At 36.1% G+C, this 19,656-nt stretch overlaps 1 protein-coding gene across 1 annotated transcript in view; it reads left to right on the top strand.

Moving 5' to 3' along the window:
- Positions 1-19,656, top strand: part of LOC131982369 (transcription factor COE3-like) — a 184,599-nt gene that overhangs the window by 21,295 nt on the left and 143,648 nt on the right. The window lies entirely within an intron of this gene.

Raw genomic sequence — 19,656 nt, forward strand, 5'->3', positions numbered from 1 at the left:
GTTCTTCTTCTGTTGGTGTTGTAAAACAAAATGACCAGTTTTCTGACTAAATGAAGAAATAAAGACTCAAATCTGAAAACAAACACTAAATAAACATTAAGAATATAATTGTTGAAACACTTTCATCCACCAAACTCCATTGGAAAAATCATCTATTTTACATGTTGTGTCTCTTCCTGCGGCTACTATTATTGCTTTGTCGTTGTTTTAAAGTGTCTGGAGGGCAAAAATAATCAGATTACATGACTCAAGTTATTAATAACTCAGATATTATTTAACTCTAAATCCACCACAGTGACCTGAGGTTGGACAATAATGAAGAAAATGTTAATCTGATGTTGTTTATTCACCAGATTTCACTGGAAAAAACAACAATTTTACATCTTTATCACAACATTTTGAGTTAAAAACCAACTACACTATTATATTAACCACACACACACACACACACACACACACAGAAACACACACACACACACACACACACACCTGCCAGCGCTGCATTTTCTGTCTTAAAAATCAGTTTTTTCCATAAACTTCCTACATATTTTCCAAAGTCAAATTCAAGCATTTTCAGGCTTTTCCAGCTGTTTTCCAGCAATTCTGCATAATTGTGCCAGAAAATAGATAAAATGACGGTGATGTGAAAACTATAAAGACATTTTGATAAAAACTGAGTTCATGAACAAACAGTCAGTGGTTGTTTTTAGTCTTTCTGATATTGTTTACATTTGATTTTTGCACATTATTAATAATATTTCTTGTTTATATTTGGTTTTAAATGTTAATTTGATGTTGTTGGACGGCTTTATGCACCAGATTTCATTGGAAAAACAAACAATTTTACATCTTTATCACAACATTTTGAGTCCAAACCTGCAAACCAGCTACACTTTTATATTAACCACACACACACACACACACACACACACACACACACACACACACACACCTGCCAGCGCTGCAGGAAAAACCTCGTTTTAACATCATTTTCTGTCTTAAAAGTCCATTTTTTCCATAAACTTCCTACATATTTTCCAAAGTTAAATTCAAGCGTTTTCCAGCTGTTGTACTACACATATTTATACACGGAATATACTAATTATTTCACTTCAGTTTCATAAATCAACCTGGAGACCAAAGTTTCTCATCTCCACCTGTTTAATGTATGTGTTGGTTTTAATTGTGCTAATAAACAACAAATCAAGCACTTTTTTCAAGCATTTTCAAGCTTTTTCAGCCGTAAATTACATATTTATATCCAGTTTACAGATTATTTCACATTAAATTAACCGGCAAAAGCAGGTTTTAGGTTTGAAGAATTGCCAAAACAGAAATAATCATCAGATTCCCACATTTCCAACAGTCTTTGAACGCTTCAGTCATGAAAAATAACTGAATCTCATCTTAAACTAGTGATATTTAATCAAAATTTAAATCTCCTTTTACGACTTTTCTTCCTTTGAATCATCTTGTTGCTGAAATGTTTCATAAAGATGAAGATTGTCTTTCTGACATTGTTTACATTTGTTTTTTGCACATTATTGTTAATATTTCTTGTTTATATTTGGTTTTAAATATTAATTTGATGTTGTTTGGCAGCTTTATGCACCAGATTTCATTGGAAAAAAGAACAATTTTACATCTTTATCACAACATTTTGAGTTCACACCTGCAAACCAACTATTATATTATACTAACCACAGCAGAATAATCAGAAAAACTGAAAGAATTCAGATTACAAAGCCTCCGAATGCAGCACAAACACACACACACACACACACACACAGAGAGTTTGATGGCTGCAGTGAACAGATGCTGGGTAGTTTTACGGCTTCAGTTTGAGTCGCTGTGTGAGTTTAATGCTGCAACATGTTAGCCGACTGTAAATGTTAATGATTTGATTGTTTGACGGAGCAGCTTGGACTTTTAGTATTATTGGTATTAATGTGATTATTATTGTTGGAGTTGAAGGTGAAGCTGCAGAACAAACAGGTCCGAGACGCCGAGAAACCGGCTTTTACAATTCATTTTCACACACCGAACACCTCGCACTGCGCACTAATTAGCACACACACACACACACACACACAGGCTCGGTCAGGAGTGTGTGTGTGTGTGTGTGTGTGTGTGTGTGTGTGTGTGTGTGCAGAAGCCCCTCAGTCTAAAGACTAATTTGTTGGTAATTGCAGCATGACAGGAGCAGCCATTTCAGCATCGAGCCACCGTTTCCCCGAGCCAGGCGCCCTAATTAGGAATGACACACGCTATTAAGGTGCACAAATGGAAATCAGTCAGCAGGCGTTTCCTCCCCGACGGCTGCACCGCCACCGCCACCGAGCCCACAGCGGGCCGCACAAACCTCCCACAATGCACCGCTGATGGAGGCGCCCAACGCTAACCGACAGCAGGAACAAGCGCCAGTTTGTTCCTGCAGCAGAGCAGCTTAAGTGGATTAATATATTAACGCGTAAATCACATTTAGTCGTGTAATTTAATTACTTTTAGTTACTCTCAGGTACAGTTGGCTCCGCTGGCTGGAAACAAAGGAAGAATAGTTCAGCATGCACAAAGGAAAAGGTTCAATTGGTGAATTTTACGATGGAATCTGGTGGCTCAAACAAGTCTGATTGAGTTAAATCTTGAAAAGAAGACAGGAATAATAATACACACTAGAACCACCAAACTCCATTGAAAACAATCACCAATTTAAAACCTCACAAAGAAGACACAAATATTTACTATCCAGTATTGTTAAATTGGTGTTTTTCCAATGGATTCTGGTGGCTCTAACAACTCTTTTGAAGTTAAACCTTAAAAAGAAGACACAAATAGTTAAACATATACTCAAAGAAACCACAAATTGTTATTTTAGTGTTTTTTCCAATGGAGTTTGGTGTATCTAAGAACTAATATTAAGTTAAACTTTGAAAAGAAGACATGAATACACACAAAGAACTGCCAAACTCCATTGGAAAAATCACCAATTTAAAACCTCACAAAGAAGACACACATATTTACTAATCTGTATTGTTAAATTGGTGTTTTTTCCAATGTAATCTGGTGGTTCTAACTACTCTTTTTTTTAAGCTAAACTTTAAGAATAAAACTAATAATTACACACATATTCAAACATTTTTTGTGTTTTTTCCAATGGGGTTTGGTGGCTCTAATGAGTCTCAAATGTTAAAATATGTGATTTTTCCAATGGAATCGGGTGGTTCTAACAACACGTTTTAAGTTGAACCTTAAAAAGAAGCCAAAAGACAGACAAAAATAGTTCTACATATACTCAAATCGTTATTTAAGTGTTTTTTCCAGTGGAGTTTGGTGGATCCAAGAACTCAAGTTAAGTTAAACCTCACATAGAAAACATAAATATTTACTCTCCTATATTGTTTAATTGGCGATTTTTCCAATGGAATCTGGTGGCTCAAACAAGTCTGATTGAGTTAAATCTTGAAAAGAAGACAAGAATAATAATACACACTAGAACCACCAAACTCCATTGAAAAAAATCACCAATTTAAAACCTCACAAAGAAGACACAAATATTTACTATCCGGTATTGTTAAATTGGTGTTTTTCCAATGGAATCTGGTGGTTCTAACTAGTTAAACCTTAAAAATAAAACTAATAATTACACATGTACTCAGATTGTTAATTTAATGTTTTTTCCAATGGGGTTTGGGGCTCTAATTAGTATGAAATGTTAAAATATGTGATTTTTCCAATGGAATCTGGTGGTTCTAACAACTCTTTTTAAGTTCAACCTTAGCTACACATATACTCAAATTGTTAATTTAGTGGGGGGTTTTCCAATGGGGTTTGGTGGATCCAAGAGCTCATATTAAGTTAAACTTTGAAAAGAAGACATGAATAAGTATACACACAAAGAACCGCCAAACTCCATTGGAAAAATCACCAATTTAAATGGTTCTAACAACTCTTTTTAAGCTAAACCTTCAAAAGAAGACACAAATAGTTATACAGTTAGTTCTACATATACTCAAATTGTTATTTTAGTGTTTTTTTCCAGTGGAGTTTGGTGGATCCAAGAACTCAAATTAAGTTAAATCTTGAAAAGAAGACAAGAATAATAACACACACTAAGAACTGCCCAAAAAAATCACCAATTTAAATGGTTCTAACAACTCTTTTTAAGCTAAACCTTTAAAAGAAGACACAAATAGTTATACAGTTAGTTCTACATATACTCAAATAGTTAATTTAGTGTTTTTTCCAGTGGAGTTTGGTGGATCCAAGAACTCAAATTAAGTTAAATCTTGAAAAGAAGACAAGAATAATAACACACACTAAGAACTGCCCAAAAAATACCAATTTAAATGGTTCTAACAACTCTTTTTTAAGCTAAACCTTTAAAAGAAGACACAAATAGTTGTACAGTTAGTTCTACATATACTCAAATTGTTAATTTAGTGTTTTTTCCAGTGGAGTTTTGTGGATCCAAGAACCTCAAGTTAAGTTATACCTCACAAAGAAAACACAAATATTTACTCTCCTATATTGTTTAATTGGTGTTTTTTCCAGTGGAATTTGGTGGTTCTAACATCTTTAAACAAGGTTAACCCGTAAGCAGAAGACAGTAGTATTTACACAAAGAAAACACAAAAAGTGAAATTGGTGCTTTTTCCAATGGATTCTGGTGGCTCTAAAAACTCTTTTAAAGTTCAACCTTAAAAAGAAGACACACATAGTTGTACATATACTCAAAGAAAATAGAAATAGTTAATTTAGTGTTTTTTCCCAATAGAGTTTGGTGGATCCAAGAACACAAATTAAGTTAAAACTTGAAAAGAAGACATGAATAAGTATGCATCCTAAGAACCACCAAACTCCAATTTAAAACCTCACAAAGAAGACACAAATATTTACTATCCTAAATTGTTAAATTGGTGTTTTTTCCAATAGAATTTGTTCTATTGGCTCTAATGAGTCTCAAATGTTAAAATCTGGTGCTTAGAACAACTCTTTTAAAGTTAAACCTTTATAAGAAGACAAGAATAATAATACATACTAAGAACCACCAAACTCCATTGGAAAAATCACCAATTTAATATTTTTACTGTCTTCTTTGCGTGTATGTATAACTATTATAACTATTCTTGTCTTTTATTCAAGTTTTCACCTAATCAGACTTGCTAGAATCACCAAACTCCGTTGGGAAAATGACCAATTTAACATGTTTTTACTGATGAAGTTAAACCTCAAAAAGAAGATTCACAGAATTATACACATGAACAAAGTAAACACAAAATGTAAAATCAGTAAATGTTCCAGTGGAGTCTGGTGGTTCTAACAGATCTAAATAATATTAACCCTTAAAAAGAAGATATTAATAATCGTACATTCACAAAAAGAAAACACAAAATGTTAAATTGGTGGTTTTTCCAATGGAGTTTGGTGGTTCTAATGAATGAATTCAGTTTAATTTGTTCAGTGTGTAACTGATCACACTGAGACTATTATTGATTGATTATTGATTGTCTGATCAGTGTTGAATTATTGATTATTGATTTAATGAAGGAAAAACATTCAAAAAGCTGATTTATGTAGAGAGATTTAGATTGATCGATGTAAGTGATCAGTGTTTAGATTTATCAATGGAATCAGGAACACACACACACACACACACACACACACACACACACATACACACACACACACACACACACACCATGCTTCAGTTTCTACTCATTAGTTCATATTACATGGCTAATAAGAGCTAACCAAACAGGTGTGTGTGTGTGTGTGTGTGTGTGTGTGTGTGTGTGTGTGTGTGTGTGTGCTGATTGAGTAAATGTATTCGTGGGTAATTGTGCAGCCCTGCATAAATCAACACACACACACACACACACACACACACACACACAGGGTACTGTACATGAACAATATGTGCATATTTTAACTCGACTTTCACAGCAATTAGAGGTGTGTGTGTGTGTGTGTGTGTGTGTGTGTGTGTGTGTGTGTGTGTCTGTGTGTGTGTGTGTGTGTGTGTGTGTGTGTGTGTCCAATGTAAACACTCAGCTGAAAACAAAGAGTCGTGTGATGTCAGAGAGTCGGTAAACTGGGTCATGTGTGTGTTGTTTTTTTCTGAAATCTGATTATTTTTCTTCCACTTTTAAAGTTCAGTCTCATTTTTCTTCTTAAATCTTTAAAATAACAATTGAACAAGTGCACAAAACAAAAACAAGTTAAATGTGTGATTTTTCCAATGGGATTTGGTGGTTTTAATAACTCTAATTAAGTTAAACCTTGAGAACACAGAACATGGTAATAATTGTACATTCACACAAAGAAAACACTAAATGTTAAATTGGTGGTTTCTCCGACGGGATTCGGTGGCTGTAAATACTGTAATTAATTTCAACCTTGAAAGGAACAAGACAGTAATTGTACATAGAAAACAAAACATGTAAAATCTGTGGTTTTCCCAACGGAGTTTGGTGTTTCTGAGTTTACTGGATTCAGTTTAATGTGACTATTATTGATTACCTTCTCATATGTTTATACGTTTTGACATCCTGGCTGTGTATCCGGTAGTTTCTCTCTCTGAGCTTCTTCTCTCTTGTTTATTTGTGGATTTTTTCTGATCTGAAGCGAATGTCAGAGGACAAACATTTGCCTTGACTGGATATTTGAAGCTTTGCCAAACTAATTTCAATCTCAGCTCAACCTTAAATACATTAAATTAATTTGAAATACCTATTGAAAGTGTCAGAAAGCCTGCAAACACAAAGTATATTTAGACGATTCATTGACACACATAAATAACTAAAAATACAAACAAGACAATGTTAGAAACACAATATAAAAACAACAGAACTCACTGCTGTTGTGACTTTATTATTTATACAAATATTGTCCATCTACCTGCTGGTAGGTCCAGTAGGTTCTTATCAGCTCATTCAGTGGGCTGATATAATAACATGTTGTAAATAAATTGAGTAGAAAGCACAAAGATGCAGTAAGGGTGGGAGGGGTCAAACAAACCAGGACTTTCACCAGGAGACGTGAAAAAAGACGTAAAATTCACAAAAATTTTTTTTAAAATGACCAAACAAAACCCCAAAAAGTCATAAAATCAACCCAAAAGCATGTAAAATGACCAGAAAATACACAAAATTATCAAGAAAAGACACACAATTACTAAAATGAAGTAATAAAAGACCAAAAAAAGATATAAAATTACCAAAAAAAACATGTCAAATCACCAAAAGAGACACAAAATTACGGAAAAGACATAAAATATGCAAAATTACCTAAAGAATATATAAAAGGATCAAAAAAGATGCAAAATAATCTAAAAAAGCCACAAAATGACCCCCAAAAACATGTAAAATGACCATAAAAAATTATAATTTACCTAAAAAAAAAAATGTTAAATGACCATAAAATGTGATTAATTACCTAAAAAAAACATGTAAAATGACCAGGAAAATATGCTAAGTTACCTAAAAGAATGTAAAATGACCAGAGAATATGCTATATAACCTGAAAAAGACAAATAGACCAAAAAAGACAAACAAATTAGCAAAAAAAGTCACAAAATGACCCCAAAAACATGTAAAATGACCAAAAAAGACGCTAAATATTATGATATCTTGATCATTTCTCCACAATTCGACTCCATTAAAAGACGACAAATCATCATCTTGAATCATCGTCCTGAACAGTCTGTCAGTTTGTCAGCAGCATCACAGAAAAAAACTTCTGAGCTGTTTTAAATGAAAGTTGTTGGTGGCGTGCAGCAAGGCGTGGAGACGAGCCCACTACAGTTTACAGACGTTAGAGTTTATTCTGCTGTAGAGAAATGATCCGTAGTTTCATCTGATTCTTCTGTCAGAGCGAGTTCACTCTGAATCACATTTAAACATCCACTGTTTGTTTGATTAACACACTGGCAGCCAGCCACACAGAGTGTGTGTTAAAGTGTGTGTGTGTGTGTTACTGTGAGTGTGTGTGTGTGTGTGTGTGTGTGTGTGTGTGTGCTGTATGGCTCATTAGGCTGCTCTGTGTGTGTGTGTGTGTATAAGTGTGTGTGTGTGAGGCGGCAGGCCACGCTGGTTAAAGACTCAAACAGCGGTCACACTCCATCTCCTGTTTGATTAATGTCATGGTGTGTGTGTGTTACTGTGTGTGTGTTACTGTGTGTGTGTGTGTGTGATTTTTTTCCTCTCTGCTCGTTTTAACACGAACCAGAGAATTAAAGTTTAAACTCGGGGCCGTCGTCTTTAATTTAAAGACTTTCTCTTCATGCTGCACTAACAGTTTTTGACTCGCAGACGTTTTTTATTCACATTTCTGTGATTTTTAAATTAAATCCGTCTGTTTATTCTCTCTGAACACCAATCAGCTGCTTCAGATTCACGACACATCAGCTGATCAGCAGATGAAACCAAGGAAATTAAGTCACATAACAAACATCCCGGCGGAGTTTCTAGTTACACTTTGGAGCATAAAAACTTGTGATTTATTATCTTAAATCCATATTTTTTTTTACCTCCAGTTAAAAACTGCAAAGTTGCCAAAACTGCAAAAGAAGAAGTGTTTCATGTCTCTAATTATTTCAATTACATTTCAATATTTTCTTTCTTTCATTCCTTAAATTTAGTTGATTTTATTTGGAAAGTAAAAACGTCCAACACAGTCTGTGTGGAGGCTGTTTACAGTCTCTCCAGGTGCATTGTGGGAAATGTAGTCTCAGGTTGTTGGACTGATCTTCAGGATGTCTTCACTCTGCTGCTCACATTTAAATTAGCTGTTGTGAATCCAAACATTTTGCTCAGTGAAGCTGCTGAAGTCTGTTGCTGTTTGGTTGTGTTTTCTGTCCCTGAATACGACGTCCTAAGAACTACAATTTTTCCTGGTTCTTGGACACGATAAAAAGGACAATCTTAGAAACCAAATAACATTTAAAATGACCTAAAAAACCCTGCTAAATTACCTAAAAAAATTAAAAAATTACCTAAAAAGACCTGAAAAGTCACAAAATGACACCAAAAACATGTAAATTGACACAACTGCCAAAGAAAAGAAACAAAATAACCAACGGAGACACAACATTACTAAAAGAAAGTCATGAAAGACCAACAAAAGATATAAAATGACCAAAAAAGTCTCAAATGACCCCACGAAACATGTAAAATGACAAAAAAAAAAAGATGCTAAATTACATAAAAAGACACGGCATGAAATGACTCAGTTGAAGCTGTTTGGTGCTGATTCTCTTCTTCTGTTGTCGTAACATGTAGCTAATAATCATTTCTTGGTGCCCCGTCCGAGGCTCATGGCCCGCAACGTCACAGTTTGCACCAAGCAGCTCTAAGAATACAGAATCTGAGACGGGCTGATTGTAGTCCATCTTCACTAGTTTGTAGTTTCATGTTAGTCACGTAGTCGAGTGTGAGAACGGTCTGATTCTTTCTTCTTCTGTCCTGATGAATTCATGATGTTTTTCAACAAAATATGGTTCAGAAAAGACCAAAGATGTAATTTTCAGTCTGTTAGAGTGTGCAGCGTCTCCAGGAGGCGGTGAGGTCTCTGCTTGTTGTTAGAGGAGGCTCAGTGTCGCAGCAGACGAACACTAATGTTGATTTAGATCCTTCATTACACGTGTCCACCTCCTACCAACCTGCTGCTGGTTCAGCTCCGTCTGTCTGTCTGTCTAAAAGACGCTAAATTACCCAAAACAGATGTAAAATTACAAAAAAAAAGACCAAAAAAGTCAGAAAATGACCCCAAAAATCATGTAAAATTAACAAAAAAGACACTAAATAACCATATATTAAACTACAAAAAAAAAGATGTAAAAATGACAGGAGACGCAACATTAAGGAAACAATGTCATGAAAGACCAACACAAGATATGAAATGACCAAAAAAAGGCACTAAATGAACCCAAAAACATGTAAAATGACCAAAAAAGACACTAAATAACCAACAAAGACACATAATTGCCCCAAAAATAATCAAAATGACCAAAAACCCCACAAAATTACCCCTCAAAAATATGTAAAATGACCAAAAAGATGCTAAATTATCTGAAAAAGACACAGACCGTCTGTCTGTCTCTTCTCTGCTGCTTGTTAAACTCATAAAACTGCAGGAAACATTTTCTCCTGTTGAAGCACCTTCAAACATTGTTAAAACACTGAATCTCAAACCACACTGTGAGTTTTCTCCTTTTCTCTCTCCATCGATGGAAATATTCTGCATCATCTTTCCCCCTAAATTCCTCCTGACGCTGTGGGGGAAGGAGATCTCTGCTAGATAAAGTCGTGGACAGACAGCGTGCAGGTGTAGAACAAATAACATGTAAAATGATCAAAAAGACACTAAATAACCAACAAAGACACATAATTACCAAAAAATACACTAAATTACCAAATAATACATAAAAATGACCAAAAAACTGCACAAAATTACCCCCCAAAAATATATACAATGACCAAAAAGATGCTAAATAATCTAAAAAAAGACACAGACCGTCTGTGTGTCTCTTCTAAAGCTGCAGGAATCATTTTCTCCTGTTGAAGCATTTTCAAACATTGTTAAACATGTTTCTCAAACTGTGTTTTCTTCTTTTCTCTCCATCGATGGAAATATTCTGCATCGTCTTACACACATTTCCCCCCTAAATTCCTCCTGATGCTGTGAGGGAACGTGATCTCTGGTAGATAAAGTCGTGGACAGACAGACAGACAGACAGACAGAAGGACAGACAGACAGACAGACAGACAGGCAGGCAGGCAGGCAGGCAGGCAGGCAGACAGACAGACAGTCAGACAGTGTTCAGGTGAGAGCAGCAGAGAAAAAGAGTGTCTGCTGATTCTCCTTTTAATGTGAGCTGAGAGAAGCTGAATGTGGCAGCTCCTTCCTCAGAGTGTTCTGTGCTGTGTGTTGTATTGTGTGTTGTGTATTGTGTGTGTGTTGTGTATTGTGTGTTGTGTTGTGTGTGTGTGTGTGTGTTCTCTGTGTTGTGTGTGTGATATGAAGTGACGGCTCCAGGACCGGCTGTCTTGCTCAGTAATTGTTTGCAGAGTGCTCGACACGACTCCCGCTGACCTTTAATTTCAGCCTTTGTGGTGGAAACGTGCAGATCGCCGGCCGGCCGCGGCCTGTTTGTTCTCTGTGTGTGTGTGTGTGTGTGTGTGTGTGTGTGTGTGTGTGTGTGTGTGTGTGATTCTCTCTGGCGTGTGATTTACACTCCGGGCATGTTCCAGCGAGCCGTGTGCCATCGATACTGTTTTTATTACACCTTGTGCCAAGTGCTAACAGCCGGATACGAGGCGCTGCGACGAGTGGATGCAGCCGCAATTAGCATAATTGAAATAATAATAATGCTAACGAGCTTTCTGAGTGGAGGCAGAGCAGAGAGGAGAGGATGAGCGCCGGTGGTGGCGGTGGCGGCTCCGTCACCGTGGCCGCCGTGCTGCCGCGCTGCATTGTGTGTAATTGGGATAATGGGCTGGTTTAGTGCTGCAAGTGATGCTTTTGGGACGGAACAGGTGCCAAATCCACCCGAGTCAGTTTGTTTTAGAGTTAAAAAGCTGCGTTTGTAGCAGCTCTTTGTCCTCGGCGTGTTTTCTTACAAACAGAATATTAACAAATCTGAATCAGACGTGCTGTTGTTGAGCTGAGCTCTGGAGATAATGCTGCAAATACTGAAACATCCTGCAGGTTTTACATCTTTAGCTGCAAAAAATCTACAATATCGAACAATTTTTGTGTGTTTGAGTCGTTGAAACATTAATATTTCTGCACTGCAATTAAATATAAAACCAGACAAGAAACTTTAGTGATGGAAACTGAGAGATGAGAGCAGTAGAAGTGCATGCTAAATAACTTTTTATGCATTATGAGCATCTTCTATATAGGAGAAAAGGACATGAAAAAGCACAAACTAAAGGTACTAAATAATATGCTCTCCAAACACAGGAAATAAAGGTGTATTTAGATGCAAAAATCTACAATATCAGAGCATTTCTGTGTGTTTGAATCGTTGAAACATTAATATTTCTGCACTGCAATTAAATATAAAACCAGACAAGAAACTTTATGTAGAAGTGCATGAATAGAGAGCTAAATAACTTTAAAAAAATAATAGTTTATGCATTATGAGCATCTTCTATATAGAAAAAAATCATTGTAAATCATGTATTTAGATACGAATCTTTATAAATCATAATAATAATGTTATTTTAGCTTTGTGTTTCAGGATTAAATGCAGAAACATTCTGCAGGTTTGACACATTTCCAGTTTGTTTTAGAGTTAAAAAGCTGCGTTTGTAGCAGCTCTTTGTCCTCGGCGTGTTTTCTTACAAACAGAATATTAACAAATCTGAATCAGACGTGCTGTTGTTGAGCTGAGCTCTGGAGATAATGCTGCAAATACTGAAACATCCTGCAGGTTTTACATCTTTAGCTGCAAAAATCTACAATATCGGAGCATTTCTGTGTGTTTGAGTCGTTGAAACATGAATATTTCTGCACTGCAATTAAATAAAACAAGATAAACTAAAAACTTTATGATGGGAACTGAGAGATCAGAGCAGTAGAAGTGCATGAACTTTTTATGCATTAAGAGCATCTTCTAAAAATAAATAAACCATAAACACTCCAAGTATACATAAATAAAGGTGTATTCAGATGCAAGTCTTTATAAATAATAATAGTAATGTTATTTAAGTTTTGTAGGTCAGGATTAAGAATTAAATCATGTAAATACAGAAACATTCTGCAGGTTTTACACATTTAACTGCAAAAATCTACAATATTGAACAATTTCTGTGTGTTTGAGTCGTTGAAACATGAATATTTCTGCACTGCAATTAAATAAAACCAGATAAGAAACTTCAGTGATGGAAACTATAATGATCACAGCAGTAGAATGCATGAATAGAGAGCTGAAAAAAAGCTTTTTTTTTGTAATATTTTATGCATTATGAGAACCTTCTACATAGAAAAAAAGCATTAAAAAGCAAAAATGTAAAATACTTAACAAAATATGCTCCAAACAGAGTAAACATTGAGATGCAAATCTTTCTAAATAAACCTGTTATTTAAGCTTTGTATGTCATTATGTATTAAGAATTAAATACTGAAAATACAGAAACATTCTGCAGGTTTTTACACATTTAACTGAATATTTAAGTCGTAGAAATCATGAATATTTGAACCAGACTTCTGTCTCGTATAAATCAGCTTGTTTCAAGAAATAATTGTCTGTATTCTGACAGAAGAAAGTCAAGTTGCTTTGCTGCCTTTCAGACAAATAAAATAAAGTTAAATAAGATCAATTTTAGTTAGAAATTGAGGTGCAGAGAGCTAAATAACCTTTACAATATTTCATACATTATGAGCATCTTCTATATAGGAAAAAAGACATCAAAAAGCAAAAAGAGATCCTAAATAATATCTTCTCCAACCCGATAGTAAACAGGTGTATTCAGATGTAAATGTTCATAAATCAACCTGTAGTTGAAGCTTTTTATGTCAGGATTAAGAATTAAATACTGAAAATGCAGGTTTTACACATTTCACTGCAAAAATCTACAATATGGAACAATTTCTGTGTGTTTGAGTCGTTAAAAAATGAAAGTTTCTGCCAGTTTTGTTGCAATTAAATAAAACAAGATAAAAACTTTAGTGGTGGAAACTGAGGGATCACAGCAGCAGAAGTATAAATACTTTTTGAAATAATATTTTATACATTATGAGCATCTTCTACATAGGAAAAAAAGACATGAAAAAGCAAAGAGATACTAAATAATATCTTCTCCAACCTGATAGTAAACAGGTGTATTCAGATGCAGATGTCTCTAAGTAAAGCAGTATTTGTAGCTTGTAGGACAGAATATTGAGGTGTAGGAGACAGAAGGTCCTCGAGGACAGAAAGAGGTCTGCTGAGCTGCAGGCGGCTCTCTTTACTCTCTAATGAGACGTTCAGCAGCTTCTTCTTCTTCTTCTTCTTCTTCTTCTTCTTCTTCAGGCTGCAGCACAAACAACATTTCACCACATTAGCCTGAAGACACAATGGAAACGTTGCTGGTCTCAATTAGAGCAGGAGGAGAGCAGCTGCTGCTGCTGGTCTATGGACTGGTCTCTGGTCTGGTCTCTGGACTGTTACTGGTCTCTGGACTCTTACTGGACTCTTACTGGTCTCTGGACTGTTACTGGTCTCTGGACTGGTCTCTGGTCTGGTCTCTGGACTGTTACTGGTCTCTGGACTGGTCTCTGGTCTGGTCTCTGGTCTGGTCTCTGGACTGGTCTCTGGTCTGGTCTCTGGTCTCTGGACTGGTCTCTGGACTGGTCTCTGGTCTGGTCTCTGGTCTGGTGTCTGTTTCTGCTCTGGTTTGGTCTCCTCCACCACGAGTCCTCCTCAGGGAGATGTCGTGTCTTTAGACTCTGTACCTGATGAACTCTCCACCTCGTCTCTGGCTGAGTCTCTCTGTTAGCATGCTATCGATAGCCGGCTAACATTAGCATGCTATCGATAGCCAGCTAACGTTAGCATGCTATCGATCGCCAGCTAACGTTAGCATGCTATCGATCGCCAGCTAACGTTAGCATGCTATCGAGCGGCGGCTAACGTTAGAATGCTTTTGATCGCGGCTAACATTAGCAGGCTAACATCGTTATAATGTGAAATTATCATTATGTTGAAATAACGTGCTAATATCCAGCGTGTCCAGACGTGTGCGTCACTTATTAGTGTCCTCTGGAAACACTTGTGTTGTGTTGTGTTGTGTTGTGGTCTTTGTTTTCTAAATGCTGCTCTTGTTGTCAGACTGATGAAGATGTTTTCAGTTTGTTGTGTTTTGTGTATTTGCATGTTTTTTCTCATGTTGCAGCGCTGTGAGCCCTCAGTACAGGAGGCTGAGAGGGAGCTGCAGTATTTAGTACGTGTAAAGGAGTATTTTCAGCGCAGTATTATGCACTTCTAACACAGTATTTGCAGTGTAATATCACCACTTGTCTCATAGTATTTCAGTGCAGTATTATGCACTTCTGGTACAGTATTTTAAATGTAATATTACTACTTGTCTCCTAGTATTTCCGTGCAGTATTCGTACATGTCTCCTAGTATTTGGGTGCAGTATTAGTACATGTCTCATAGTATTTCTGTGCAGTGTTATGCACTTCTAACACAGTATTTTCAGTGCAGTATTAGTGCATGTCTCCTAGTATTTTGGTGCAGTTTGAGTGTGTTCCTGGTGCAGCAGCAGCAGTATTTAATAAGTATTTCAGCAGTATTTCAGCAGTGTTTCAGCAGTATCTCAGCAGTATTTCAGCAGTGTTTCAGCAGTATTTCAGCAGTGTTTCAGCAGTATTTCAGCAGTGTTTCAGCAGTATTTCAGCAGTGTTTCAGCAGTATCTCAGCAGTGTTTCAGCAGTGTTTCAGCAGTATTTCAGCAGTGTTTCAGCAGTATTTCAGCAGTATCTCAGCAGTATTTCAGCAGTATTTCAGCAGTGTTTCAGCAGTATCTCAGCAGTATTTCAGCAGTGTTTCAGCAGTATTTCAGCAGTGTTTCAGCAGTATTTCAGCAGTATTTCAGCAGTATCTCAGCAGTATCTCAGCAGTATTTCAGCAGTATCTCAGCAGTATTTCAGCAGTGTTTCAGCAGTATTTCAGCAGTATTCCAGCAGTATCTCAGCAGTATTTCAGCAGTATTTCAGCAGTATTTCGGCAGTGTTTCGGCAGTGTTTCGGCAGTATTTCGGCAGTATTCCGGTAGTATTTCAGCAGTATCTCAGCAGTATTTCAGCAGTATTTCAGCAGTGTTTCAGCAGTATCTCAGCAGTATTTCAGCAGTGTTTCAGCAGTATTTCAGCAGTGTTTCAGCAGTATTTCAGCAGTATCTCAGCAGTATCTCAGCAGTATCTCAGCAGTATTTCAGCAGTGTTTCAGCAGTATTTCAGCAGTATTTCAGTAGTATCTCAGCAGTATCTCAGCAGTATTTCAGCAGTGTTTCAGCAGTATTTCAGCAGTATTTCAGCAGTATCTCAGCAGTATTTCAGCAGTATGTTAGTATGAGAATAACAGCAGATAAAGCAGCTGTGTGTGTTTTTCTCACAGGAAGTTATTGAGAGTCTGTGGCAGCGAAGTGTTGATGTCTGCTGCTGCCTTCCTCCTGGTGTTACTTTTTATTTTAACACTGTTGTTGTTTTCTGACACTCAGCTGCTTTATTCCCAGCGAGCCTCCTTTAAAAACAGACTCTAACCTGACCCAAGCACACCTGAGCCTGCTCCTCCTCCTCCTCCTCCTCCTCCTCCTCCTCCTGCAGACTCTCGACGCCACCGTCCTCCCGGCCAAATGCTGCGAGTCGGAAGAATTAGCTTCCAACAAACTGGCCTACAAATGAGGCATTAAGCATTGGTAATGGAGGTGCAGAAAGGTCACGGCTGTATTAATCTGCCGTCGGGGGAATAGACCCCTGAGCCGAAACACGGAGACGGAGAGAGAGAGAGAGGCTTCCCAAAACAAACCCACAGCATGAATAAATATTTATCTATGCCCCGGCCATCATATTGATCATAAAGCGTTTTAGGAAACAAAACGAGCAGGGAAATGAGATTGATGTAAAAATATTCGGCTGTTGTTTTGAGCGTTTTTTTCCCCTCGGACGCTCTGAGCTTCTGCGGGCGGAGAGCAGAGGTCGCTTCCTGCAGGAGCATCGATTTTATTTCAGGATCAACCAGCATTTTTATCCACTTTTTCTAAAATCAGCTGCTGACATTAACTCACTGATGTTTTTTTTTGTTACTTCACACAGTCAGTAAAAGGCTTTTTATATATTTCATGAAGGAGAAACATGAAGCTGAAGCTCATTCAAAGACAACAAGATGAAATCAAAATGAATGATGATTCAGACCTCAGTCAACAAAATGAATCAAATTAAAGGATAATTAACATAAGATAAGATTGAACTTTATTAATCCTGAAGGAAATTCTTGTTCCAGAATTCTCCAAGTTACAAAAACAACCAAAATATAGGATAATATAAGAAAACAATGAACAAAATAGGTAACAATATATAATATAAATATGAATATAAATATAAGGGTATATTAACATATAATAACTTGTTTATAGCATTATGATGCAGATATAAGCAGTTTTTTTATTAATGTCCAGTATCTCTAAACAACCATAACTTCTCCTCTGAGGACATATTTTATATTATTAATGTGTTTTACTGTATTATTGTTTATATCTGTTTAAATACAGCAGTAAATATTTACTATAACTTCATGTATTTAGTGCATAAAGTGTTTGCACAGCTCTTTAAGGAAGGTAAAGTTTGTCACTTTAACTCGTAAATTTGTCACTTATCTTTTAAATTTGTACATTTTTTCTCATAAATTTGTGTTGTTTTTTTTCTTGTACCTTTGTCTGATTTCCCAGGATCAGTTCAAACAATCAAACAGATTTATCTCAAATACAGTTTAAGTATAATTAATAGTTTCTGAAAAAACCTTTTCTCATCTACCACTCCATAAAACTGATTTCAGACTCTTTCCACTTTGTGAATTTAGTCGTAGTTAATATCTTTGAAGCTTGATTTATTCCCCACAGTGTCCGGAAAAGTTCTTTCAAGTTCTCACTACAACAGAATACGTTCATATCATCTGCATATTGTTTGATTTTTTAAGATAAAGGCCCTAACACAAAGCCTTGTGGAACCCCTCAAGTTTTGTTTTTCCCCTCGGACGCTCTGAGCTTCTGCGGGCGGAGAGCAGAGGTCGCTTCCTGCAGGAGCATCGATTTTAATTCAGGATCAACCAGCATTTTTATCCACTTTTTCTAAAATCAGCTGGGTTTTTTTACTTCACACAGTCAATAAAAGGCTTTTTATATATTTCATGAAGGAGAAACATGAAGCTGAAGCTCCTTCAAAGACAATAACATGAAATCAAAATTAATGATGATTCAGACCTCAGTCAACATTAGCAACAAAATGAATCAAATTAAAGGATCATTAAGATAAGATAAGATAAGATAAGATAAGATACACTGCAAATCATTTGTTTCTTACCGAGATAAAAAAAAAAACTTGAAGTAGAAGTGTTTGATAATTTATCTTGTTTTAAGAGTTCATATCTTTTTTGAAGTGTTCAACATTATTTCTAGATTTAACCATCTTAATTCCTGGTTGGTTCCAGTTGAAACTTATAAGATGAAATATGACTTTAAATGTTTATCAGACACCAAAACTCTGCAAGTTTCTGAGGACTTCAGGTCTCACAACACATATAGTTTGATTTTTTAAGTTAGAGGCCCTAACACAGAACCATGGGGAACCCCACAAGTTAGTTCAGTTAGTTAGTTTTTAACAGTTATTAATTAAAATAAAAATTATAGTTGATGTATTAAATGTCTTTAAGTTTTCCTACATCATTCTTTAAAGTTGTTTCAAAGTCAAAATCAAAAGATACTCAACTTTTTATATAATTTGCATCTTAATTTGTTTGTTTTTAGATATATAGTTAATGTACAAGATTATTTAACGATTATCCTCACACAGTCACCTCCAATTATTTTTGAATATTTCTGTATTTATTTGGTTGCTTTTTGAAGCTACTGAACCAGAATCAGTTCCAGCAAATTGATCTTAAATCAGCTTGTAAATGTGTTTTTCTTTACGTGTTTCCTCTGCTGCCTCTGAGTCCAGTTTGTTGTTTAGTTAAATGTGGGAACAGATCTCCGTCTCTGTCAGAACTCAGGTTTTGTTGCCAAACCACATGTGATAATTGATGAGACTTCATGTGAAAACAAGTTTGTACACGTGAAACTGAAAATGAGCTCCGACAGCCGTTATAATGAGACTTCACAGCCAGACAACAAATATAAAGGCGGAAAATAACGAGACGCATTTACTCCTCAATTAAACCTCGACAAAACTATATAAAATAATAATACTGCAGATTTTTATGACTTCTTGTGAGTTTACAACAGGAACATCTGAGATATCAGGAACCTCACTGATTCACATTTTCCTTTTATGAATGTTTTCTGTCATGTTTTTTCTATTTATTATCATAAATAATTAAAATATTATAAAACGGTTTTAAGGCTCAGTAAGGACTAAAGAATGTGTCTGCGTTGATGTTTTTGTTGTTATAAGTTTGATAATTTGTAGATGTGACATCTAAAGAGATGCCTTCTGTTGTTTTTGTATCGGTATGTTTCCTCTGACGTGCTCAGGCATCGAATCACAGTATGTTTTTAAATTACTAATTAAGACGTGAAGGGAAATTAACTCATGATGCACATTTGTTACGTGATCAGGCTCACGTAATGTTTGTTCTCTCCTTTGGTTGCAGAAAAATCTGTAAAAATGAAATAAAAATCAAGAGTTTTTAGAGTTTGATGGAGCTGAGTCGTGACATTCGGTGGTTTTTAGTCCAGATGATTTAAAAAGAACACGAGAGGCAGCAGGACGAGTTGATGAGTGTTTCTTCCGTGTTTTTTTTCCGGTCGACTACTCCTCAGAGTTTTGGTCACAAACACTAAAAAGGTATCAAATGGACCGGCTCGGCCATGACAAGTGTGCTATGACTTTTCTAAGGGTTTCACCTAATTGTTTTTGAATTATTCGGCAAAAAACACGCCAAAAAATCCTTAGT

Source organism: Centropristis striata, chromosome 12, assembly GCF_030273125.1.
Source record: "Centropristis striata isolate RG_2023a ecotype Rhode Island chromosome 12, C.striata_1.0, whole genome shotgun sequence".
Lineage (NCBI taxonomy): Eukaryota > Metazoa > Chordata > Actinopteri > Perciformes > Serranidae > Centropristis > Centropristis striata.